Source organism: Triticum aestivum, chromosome 2D (assembly GCF_018294505.1).
Source record: "Triticum aestivum cultivar Chinese Spring chromosome 2D, IWGSC CS RefSeq v2.1, whole genome shotgun sequence".
NCBI classification, from domain to species: Eukaryota; Viridiplantae; Streptophyta; class Magnoliopsida; order Poales; family Poaceae; genus Triticum; species Triticum aestivum.
This window is the reverse complement of record NC_057799.1, coordinates 654,080,735-654,092,199: the sequence shown is the minus strand read 5'-3', so window position 1 is coordinate 654,092,199 and position 11,465 is coordinate 654,080,735. Positions and strand designations below refer to the sequence as shown.

Sequence of the window (11,465 nt, the reverse complement as noted above, 5' to 3'; positions counted from 1 at the left end):
GTTGTTACATGTGTGTTGTTGGTGTGCATGTTTTCGTGTTCATCTAGTATGCTAGATTGTTGCATGCTATTTTCTGTTTTAGTCATGAATTATTTATTGCAATTTATCATGAATCTTCTTAATATTCCAACACAAAGCCGAACCCCGCGCCGCCGCGTGCGTCTAGCCGAAAACGAAGAGAACCGAAACCGGCCGCTTCAAGCGGCGGAACCGAACCGGCCGCTTCAAGCGGCGGAGATGGAAGTAGAGCCCAGTCGTCGGCTAGGCTTTTGCTAGCAGTCCGCCGAATCCCATGCCGCATGACCCGAACGAGGCAAAGAGAACACCCGTCCGCTTCAAGCGCAAGAGAAGAACGTGCAGCCCAGTTGTCGGCTAGAGTTTGGCTTGCGGTGCCCGAATCGCATGCTGCACGACCCGAGCGAGACGAAGAGAATCGACCCCGCCGCCGCAAGCGCTTGAGGAGGAAGCGCGGCTAGGGTTTGGATCGCGGTCCACAGAACCACGTGTCTCGCGCCCTGCACAAAACGAAGAGAACCGGCCCCACCGCTGCAAGCGCCTTTGAAGAAAGGGCTGTCCAGCCGGAGGCTAAGGTTTAGCACAAGGGCTGCCGCGGGGCCGACACGATTTTTTGTCCAAAAGGACCCCTGGCCAACGGAATTGTCAAAAAGGACTACCCATGAATAAATTTGACAAAAAAGACCCCCTGGGCCGTGGCGGCAGGTGCGGCAGGCGACACGGGGCACCTGCCGCCACGCCAGGAGGCGGCGGGCTCTGCTGCCACCGCAGGAGGCGGCCACCCAGCCGAACGGGAATCCCAACTACTCACCGCGCCGCGACGGAACGGGGCGGGCCAGGTGGGCCCTGCCGCCACGGGCGGAGGCGGCCTCTCCTGGGCGTGGTCGCTGGCTGGCCGACAGGCCGTGCAGGCCGCGGGCCCCGCCAGTGGGCCTCGCCGCCACTGCCGGAGGCGGCCTCTCCTGGCGCGCTGGCTGGCCGACAGCCCCTGAGCACTGATGGCGCTGATTCCCATGACAACGACTTGACGACCCTAATTCCAATGGCGGGAAATGGATGCTGATGTGCTGCTGCTTTTCCCGGGAATCACTCCTGCTTTTCTTCTGTCCGGGAATCACTCCTGCTTTTGCTTGTTTTGCTTGAGTGGGTGCGACGGCACTGCGGAAGGAATCCTAGGCTGCGGGAACCTGTTGTGCCGACACTACAGGGATCGTAAAATTTCGTATGTTCGCGTTTATTTTCTGGCCATCATTTGTCGTCTGAGCCTATAAAAGGAGACACCGAGGCTCTCGTCATCTTCGTCCAGCCATCCTCGAAATCGCCACTGCGCAAAGTGTGTAACACATTTTTCTAGCCGGTATGAGTTTGCCTTGCTCGGATCAAAGCATTAGGCCGAGGAAAATGAAGAATGCAAGTTTGCCTCCGGGGATGGCAGTCCTGCGGTGTTGGTGTGGCGATCTTTGCAAGGTGAAGGAGGTGACGGATTTTTCAGATTGGTTGGGCATGAAGTTTTTCATGTGCGCCAATTATGAGGAAGATCCAACCGGTAGCTATTTCAGAGTATGACAAGCCTCCGGTATGCTTTAACCATCACAAATAGATATTGTTGGTATTTTTATTGATTCTTTAATAACATTCTTGTTTCTTGTTGTAGTCTCCTCCGCCTCTGTGCATGTACTATCGTGAGATTAACACGGAGATGCCGGCTTGGGCAGTGACTGAGATTCGTGAAAGAAGTCGTCGTGCGTGGAATAGTTTCTATGCGGAAGAGCGACGCGAGAAGGCGGAAGCTGAGGAGAAAGCAGAGCAAGAGAGAGTTAAAAGAATACTATGCGGAGCAACACCGTTTTTTTAGGATTTAGGAAAGAAAAACAGGGAAGAGGCTCGTCGCATGGAGGAGCAGGAAGACAGCGAAAGGAGGCTCGTGAGGCGGAGAGGCAGAGAAAGAAAGAAAGGGCTCGTGAGGCCAAGGCAGCAGAAGAAGCTGGCGATGGAAAAGGAAAATATCCACGCTGGACTCAGTAGATTCCTGTGGTAGTATTTTAAATTTCGCAATCATTTCTATCTTTATTTCTGCAGTTTAATGTAGCTTTATTTCAGTAGTTAAATGTAGCTTTATTTCAATTCTACGATGTATCTTATTTTTAGTTGTACCGTGTCGTAATGGAAAAAAATAGTTTTAGAATAAAGTAGTGGCATTTTCTTTCCCTCCACTAATATCGAACATCATGCAAGAACTACAAAATGAAATTAAGATAGAACATAATGCCCTACAATAAGAGAGTACAAACTAATAATGCAAGTACATCTGAATTAAACGGTAGAACTGGAATATAGCTTAAAAACTACATGAAGGCATCATCGTCATCCTCCGTCGATGCAGAACTCTTGCCCTTCGACGATGCAGAACTCTTACCCTTGGACGATGCAGAACTCTTTCTCTTCGAGGATGCAGTACTCTTGCCCTTAGACGATGCAGAACTCTTGCCCTTTGACGATGCAGAACCCGGAAGCGGCGGCATTAAGATATCATCTTCGTCCTCGCTCTCCCCAGTCCATAAAAATGGATGCTTTTCTGCAGTCCTTCTGAAGTTTCACTCTCCGGCTCCACTACCTTCTTCCACCTTGCATGCAACCTAAGAAGTTCTTTACGTACCTCCTCATAGGTCCTTTCAGGCCACCCAGACCTACGTAATTGGTGAGCCAACTCATTTATTATGGTGTCACTACCGGTGAGTTCGTCCCATGGAACTATCCTATTGTCCATCCTGAAATCGGTAGCTAGCCTCAGAAGAGTCCTGCTCATCCCAGGGTGAAAACTACGATCGAAAGGATAATGGGACATCTCGACTACACTACACTCGAATGCTTATCCACCTCCGTCTGAAGGGAGTTTTATAGGTAGAGAGGAGAAAATGGCAGGAAAGAACGACTGCAGTATGTCGGGAAAGGGTTGGTGGGAACATATGGCGGGAAGGGGTTGGCGGGAAACGGGTGGCAGGAAGATATGGCGGGAAGGGGTTGGCAGGAAACGGGTGGCGGGAATATATGGAGGGAAAGCGTTGGCGGGAAAATATTGAGGGGAAAGGGTTGTGCGAAAACATAAGCCGAAGAGTGGAGCGGGATGGATGGCGGGAGATATAGGCAGGAAAAATTGTTCCTGACTGGTGCATTTTTATTTCAGCATACATAGATGTTCAAATCAAAAAGTCGGATACTGACATATGTAGATACAATGGGTCGCGCACGTGGATAGTTGAATCATTGTAGTCGACGACGGCCAGCTGGCCTTCCCTTCGGACCGGAAAGCTCCAAGCGATTAGGTGGTCGAGTTACACGAAGACCGCGACCGTACTCCAGTTGGTCTTCCTGTGTCTGCGACTCCTGCATAGGTGGTGGAGTCTGTAATCCTTGTTGCGAACCTGATGCGTAATTGTAGGCGTATGGTTGTTGTGACTCCTCAGGGATAAAAGATGGGCCAATCCCTTCACGTGTTCACTCATGTTAACGGCCGCAGACCAATATCCTGTGTCATACATAGGCTGGTCGCCTGTCGGTTCCGATGGGCCGATGCTAGGGGCTGATGTGATGGCCAACTCGACCTCACCGCCCCTGCTACTGCATCCGGCAACATCAGTGACTGAAATGAACTCCACACACACCATCGGCTGACCAAACACTGGGTTATTGGGATTGCTTGCAAACCTCATGTACGACCCCCACGACTGATCACCTGTGACAGGCCGCAAACCCCCAACGGGTAGCTGTCCCATCATTTGCTCCGTCAGCGACGAAGGCCTCCATTGTCTTTTTTCCCTGCATCCCTGGGCCAAACACCGCTCGAATGCACCTTCTGACAGCTGCGTAACCCACGTTCACCATGTCTCTAACTACAACTATAGTCGACTCGCATAAGGACACATCCACCCCGAAAGGACCGTCCCATAAGACGTTCCCATAGTACACTACTAAATTTTCCATTGTACCTAACCAAAATACATGTCTACATTTCAAACAATTAGTAACTGAACATTTAATAGTAGTACGATGACAACATTTACATATCAGACGACTAAAATAATAATCGTATTTTCATTACAAATATTCGTTTTGTTTTTAGAATCATTTGCTATCCAAACAACCACTAAACATAATAGTACGATAATAACATTTTAATATCATATGAGTAAAACATTTAATTTTTTCCGGCTTTATATAATTTTTTCATATCATACGATAACAACCATTTATTTACAAATAATAATATTTGCAGCGGCATGCACATTATTCACAATAGTACATCAATACAAAAAATATTATCAAAATTACAGCGTCATTTTATACCTTGTTTGGTACTAAGATGAATTATTTTACCTAATTACATACATCATTAAGTACATTAGCACCTAATCTTAACATATAAAATTTAGATTATTGCGACATAACAAAGTAGACCTACGGTTTCCTAACTATAGACTTATTAATAAACATACCACATGAAATAACATACCACATGAAATAACGTACCACATGCAATGAACAATTACAGTACAATTTTTTCTTAATTACCGTATTAAGATTTCCCGCATGTCAATACTAATGGACGCACCTAACATTGATACAACATCTTCAACCTACTCTTCTAAAAAAATAGTATAAATGCTACATCTGTCGTCTGAAATTATTTCTAACCTCTAAGCACTACCATCACATAGCTAATAACGAGCTAAAAGACGAACTAATTACCACCCTGCATGCACAAATAAATCAATGTATTGCAAAGCTCATACCTTGATTTTCAACTTCGTAGTTCACTTCGCTACACAAATCCTACTCCTGAAGCTCTAAATGACTCCAAAAAATAATAAAATAATACCTAACACAACAGAGAACACATAGTTATGAACTAAACAAAAAAGAGTACAAACTTCATGCATGCGAACAAAACCAACAAAAATGGATAGATCTACCTTCGTCTATCTTTTCTTCAACTTCAACATATTCAAAATCCAACTCTAAATCGCCCTAAATCACGAGTGAAAGTGCCTAGTCAGTTTTGCTTTCTCTCTGTTCTTGCACGCAGAGAGTAGAAGAGGAGGCCAGAGTGTGCTTGCGCACGGAGCATACGCATACTATATAAAAGGAAGAGCATCCCTGTAGTGTCGGCACAACAGGTTCCCACAGTGTGTGAGTGATTCCCGCAGTGCCGTCATATCCGCTGAGGCAAAAGAAGGAAAAACCGGAGTGATTCCCGGGCAGCAGCATCGCCAAAGCAACCAGTGCAGAGCACCGCTGAGTGCCGGCACTAAGGGTCAAAGTTCATAGATTTCCGCACGTAGGAATGAGGGTTGTCTGCGTCGGAATCAGCGCCGTCAGCTGTCGCGCGTGCAGGAAAGATGCCGCCAGCAGCAGTGGCGGCAGGGCCCGCGCCTCGGCCCGTGCGCAGCAGCAGCTGTCGGCCAGCCAGGGACACCGCCAGGGGCGGCCGCCTCCCACGGTGGCGGCAGGGTCCACTTGGCCCGCCCCGTTCCGTCGCGGCGCGGTGAGTAGCTGGGATTCCCGTTCGGCTGGGTGGCCGCCTCCTGCGGTGGCGGCAGGGCCCGCCGCCTCCTGGCGTGGCGGCAGGTGCCACGTGTCGCCCGCCGCGCCTGCCGCCACCGCTGAGGGGGTCTTTTTTGTCAAATTGATCCATAGGTCGTCCTTTTTGTCAATTCCATTGGCCAGGGGTTCCTTTTGGACAAAAAATCGGCTGACACAGGAGGGGGGTGGACAGTTTGGTTTTTGCATGTTCTCTGTCTTTCTCTTTGGTTTCATTAAGATTTTGACGGGCGTCTCATCTCATAATTTGAAATGAGTTGAAGCTAGGTTCGATGAGCACGAGAAGCAGTTATACGGCACTAGATGGCGACGCGTGTAGCCTCCAACGAGAGGTTGGTATGTGCATGCTAGACGCATGCATCCATGCATGACGTACGTGTACCGTCCCTCGGCCCGGTCGAGCATTGTGGATTTGTGGTTGCGGGTAGAAGTGGCAGTACGCCGAGTGTTTGAGGTCCCCTTGCCGGCGTCGTGTGCGGTGGTAACTGCTGGACAGAGCCGGAGTGGACGATGATGGCGGCCGGAGTGATGAGGACAGATCAATGAAAAAAATAGCGCGCTACAGAAAATAGCGCCACCCCTAAAAATATGCTATTTGCGTGCTATAGCACGCTATAACGTGCTATTAGCGAGACATTGTATATTGAAGGATTTAGCGAGACAATTCTCTACACGCTATAGCGTGCTATTAGCGGCGTTATAGCGCGCTATTTTTTTCAGTGGGACAGATAGATAGATAGGTGGACTGAGGCCCGCCGGTGAGGAAGGAGGCGATCCAGGGAGGCCCTAGCTTGCATGCATGCAGGTTGGAAAGGAGACGAGAGGGCGTTGACTCGTTTGATTGATGATGCGGACTCGACCGACTACGGGGAGGAATCGGCCAGGTCTGGGAAACCGCCTGGATGTGGTGTTCGTAACTAGGGTTGTACGCTAGAAAAACGAACTAAACTTTAGTACCACCTCGGGTATCTACCGAAAAGGGGGCATTATTGAAGCCTATATATATACACTATTGGAAAACAAAGGGCACGATACGGGCCCTTGGCTATCAGTTTTCTGTGCGCGTGTGTTCATGCAATTTTATGTGATCGATTCTGAGGGCGTATTTCCAACAGTTGGTATCAGAGCAATGTTCGAGTGAAGCCGAGCTTGCCCCGGGGTGGCGACCCTGCTAGTGCCTCGGGGCGGGCGATAAAGTCGCTGTTGGAGCGACGAGGAGGAGCAGGCAATACAGTCGCTGGTGCGGCGGCGAGGAGAAGCGGGTGATATAGTCGTTGGCGGTGCAACGGCGTGGTGGTGTGGAAGATAAGAGATAGTCGTTCGGCGGAGTGATGGCAAGAAGGCGGTGAGGGTGTTGTCCCAAGCGAGGCGACAAGTGATTTTCGTTCGGCGGAACGATCTGGAGGAGGGCGACAGGTTGTCGTCGGCAAGGCGTTGGTGATCGTTGATGGTTATGGAGGCGCCGAAGTTGCTACACCGAGGAAATCATCGAGATCATCGTTGGAGGGTGCAAGGTGGAGATGGCGAAGTTGCGAGCCGTCATCAAGGTGTGCACATTAGTTCTTGTAAGGTGCGTCCAAGATCTCAGGTGTGTGAGTCATCTGCTGCAGTTGAGATGCGTCACTGGCAGAGGAGACTTGAGAGTGAGAGCGGATGGAAAAAGAAAATTGTGCCTTGCGTTTTCGTCCGCGATCATGGAGTTCTGGCGAGTTCATATATGGTGGAGATGAGTTGCACGTATATGGCGAGTTGTGTTGCCGCTGGACAGGAGGTATCGTTCGATAAGATGAGGCATCGGCGACAATGACAAAGATTGAAGATGTGGCCGGTGAAAAGATGTGTCTCCCCGTGCATAAGCAACCGATGAGAAGACAAAGATCAACGTGAAGATGGACGAGCACTAGTTAAGTTGAGTTCCTGGATGAGGCTATGCGTTTAGTCTACATGTAGCACGCTAAGATGTGGTAGCGTGGCTGGTTGTCTGGGTAATCATTGGTTCCGATGTACAATCTCAAAAAAAAAAAGAGATGGTGATGAAGTAGTGGCTACTGTTTCAAGAAGAGAGAAATTGCCGTCCGGTTAGTCGCGTCACCAGAGGCAATCGGCGGGGTAAGATGAAGAGATGATCGTCTGCGTGTATCGTCAAGTAAAAAGTCCGATGTTTAGATTAGGAGGTGAATGTTGGAGTAACCTAAACATGTGATAGTTGTGCCCGGTTAGAGTTAGTATTGGGATCAGCGTTGCCGGTGATTAGATTAGATAAGTTGAGTTAGTACTAGTTGAAGCTGCTTGTGATACGTGTGTTTGTCCGAGCGAGTTTTGGTTACTCTCGTAAGCGTCAGTCCGGTTAGGAGTCCAGTCGTTGTATTAGAGTAGGACTAGTCCGAGTCCGGTTAGCTTTGCCAGTATGTGTCCGTGTAGATTAGGAATTTTGAGTTCAGGTCGGTGGCGTGGAGTCAGGTCCTGCATCTATATATAGATGGGCAGGTGCGTGAGATTTGTAGCCGTGGAGAGAAAACCAGAATATAGAAATAAAGAGGAAAATAAAGGGCACGATACAGGCCCTTGGCTATCAGTTTTTTATGCGCGCGTGTTCGTGCAATTTTATGTGATCGATTCTGAGAGCGTATTTCCAACAGCTTCAAGAAACGCATATTAATTATAAGTATTTAGAAGAGTATAGAAGATTATATATTAGAAAAAGAAGAACAGAAGAGAAGAAATAAAAGAAGAGATTGTTAGTATTAGAAGGGAGAGAGGGATTTGATGGAATAGTTTGTTGTATTGCTTGATCCTCGTGGGGATATATATAGGAGTACATGATCTACTTGGAGTACAAGGCAAGCCAGAATATTTCTTAGTCTAACCTATGTTTCCTAATACAATCACATTACTCAACATCCCTCCGCAGTCATAACGGTAGCGAAGCAGACGGTGAGACTGGAGAAGAATCCGAAGGCAAGCTGACGGACACCCCCCACAGTCGTAACGGTCGACGCATCGCGGAGTCGTGGCTGGAGTGGAAACCAACGAGGTTGCTCAAGCAGGCGGTAGCCCTTTGTGCCGTTTGTCGATGTAGCTAGCCAAGAGCGTGGGTGGTGGAGCCGTGGTCGAGGTAGCCATGCGAAGAATGCCGTGGTTGATGTCGAGTCGGAGTGGCCGGTGTTGAGGAAGTCGCCGTGGAGCCGCGGGCGCAAGAGAGCGCCGAGTTTGTCATGGGCGCAGTGGTGACGTTACTCAACAGTTAGGACCGACCAGCTGGAGATGGAGAGGGAAGCCAGGACGGAGCAGAGGAAACTCAAGAAGAAGCACAAGAAATAGTTGAAGAAGATGGACCAATCCGGGCTTCTAAGGGAGATTATCTCCGTGGAGAGGGAGCGCAGAGACCTGCTTGCCAAACTTACTCCCACCACTTCTCTCTGGAAACAAGTGGATTCTCAAACAACGTGGACGATCGCCAGAAAGGAGGAGCCTGCTACTGCTACTGCTAGGGACGACGATGCTGAGAATCAACTCGCAGACTACTTCAACCTGATGCTCCAAGATATGGAGGACCTGGGCCATCGAATGCTTTCTATGCTATATTTTCTCAACAAATCCAATGACCCCATCTGCTCCTACAAGGCCACAGAGCTGTGCGATACGACAGCCAAATTAAATATGCAGATATCCAAGGGATTCAGCACGAACCAGGAGCAGGAGCAGGAGCAGGAGCAGGAGCCGGAGCCGGGGCAGATCAACTTGTCGACTCTTTTCAGGAAATATTATCGATTTCCCAATAATTACGAGAACACCTTGAGCCAATTAGGCATGGGGGAGAAGGAGACCAAGTGTGAGGATGTTAAGGTGAAGAAGACCAAGAAAGAGGAGGACAAGGAGAATGACCCATCCACAATCGAGTATTTCAAGAAAAGTTTGGAGCTTGATCAATACTTTTTCGCCGAGGATCGGACATACTGGGAAAATGGGTGGGCCAGCAAGATCGGACGCTGCGGTGGATTCGCAAATACAAGTAAGTAATCTCGTTTCTCTGTGTATATATCAGGTAATATTGATAATATTTTATACAAGTTACGAAAAACCATAATATTTAATAAACCACAATGCTTCTTCATTTCTTAATAAGTAATACACCACAATGATCCAGCTCAAAGGCCCAGGATACTGGTTTCACATTTAAACGTCTCTCAAGAATCGCATTTGTCAAATGGAACTTTCATTTAACTGTCAGATACTTCAAATAAATTTGGAATAGGAATCCATTCATAGGAAACTGTCCAGGTATGGAGTTGGGGCGATGATGCGTGGGTGTTTCTTCTTTTTTTGACATCTGGTGCATGGGTGTTTGAGGGGGACAAAGAAGAGGTGGCATGTGGTTTGACCACGGGAGTCATGTTTAGTGGTAAAATCCGGGCTGTAGTTTCAGGAATGTAGGGGTCTAATGATATCTTTGCTTTGCTTATTCACATTAGAATTCTGACATTTAACACTTGCCTTTGGTGTTGCAGTCATACTGAGCCCTATGCAGTTTACGCACTACACACCTGGTACCATCCCTTCCCGTGCTGCTGTCACCGGTAGTACTTTGCAGATCTACTCAATCAAGATAAAGAATCTAAAAGGCTTGAACTGGCCACTCAAAGTTTACGGCATGGTTGCTGCTCGAGACACTGTGGACCGCAACCGCAACATTCTGTTCTCTCGGCCAAAGTTTGATTACCAAGAACTGAATGGAGAAGTATGTATTGTATTCAGTTTTCTGCTCATTTTATTTATCCTCCTGACTTTGTAATACAATTGCGATTAGGTATTTATAATGATGATATGATGCTTGCAGGATGATTCCCTATGCTTGACTGGTCCGTCTCGTGCGATTGTTGCTTTGGGCCATGTCGACTTTGAAGTTGAACTCAACGTAATCGAGGCAGGAGAGTCGCAAATATTGAATATCTGTAGAGGCCGTTACGGCGGTACAGATGATTGTTCCTCTTCCTCGGCCAATGTGATTTATGGTGGTGATGGACCTACCTTGTTGCTCTCCAACCATCGTTGTACAGTTGAGGTGTACACTTGAGCAGCTCGATAGATCACACGGGGATTGGCCTTTCAAATATGGATGTCGGGTTATTTGCTTTTGGGCTCCTGCTTCTGCGGCGGATGACATTGATACCACCTGCACGCCAGTTCTGTTGCTTGACCGCCGTGGTAAAGGACTGCATAGACGATCAAAGAACTACCTTCAACTATCGAGGAAAGTGGTCTCAGTGGAATCACAAGGAACGCTGAGAGTGGCCATAGAAGCCTATGGGAAGTCTCATCGCTGGATTGCTCGTAAGGGCCACATGAACTTTCCTGTTCAGCAGTGCCAAACAAGCACACGTGATTGTTCAGTTGGTGATGCCACAGTGGAGGTGGTTGTAGCTTGGTCGTTGCTTGTCAAGCAAAAGGTGGATCTCCAGGTGGCTTTGTAAGATGTAAACCTTGTATGCGGACTACAAATTGTGTGAGGTGAATCATGCAATCTGGTTTGTTAAAGACGAGGAACCAACAATTGTACATGATATCATCGGTCCAAACTGGAATCAATTCTTGGTAAAACCTGCAGCTTGTAAAGCATGATGGAAATTGTGCACCATAGCAGAAACAAAAACAGCGCCGACAGTTTAAGTAGTATCACACATTAGTCCGTCTATGAAGGCATTTCTAACAGATCCCCTATTCAGCGTTAGAGGAGTAAAAAGTCGGGGTTACTCCTCTAATGCGCACCTAACCGATCCCCAATCTGCTGTATAGGAGTAAAAATCATACTCTAGTGCCAACCTTCTCCCTAAATATACTCAGCCCCTGCGGCT

The 11,465-nt window shown here is 48.1% G+C and overlaps 1 pseudogene; it reads left to right on the top strand.

The window, feature by feature from the left end:
* Positions 1 to 8,928: 8,928 nt before the first annotated feature.
* LOC123056207 (uncharacterized) lies at positions 8,929 to 11,084 on the top strand (annotated as a pseudogene).
* The last annotated feature ends 381 nt before the right edge of the window (positions 11,085 to 11,465 follow it).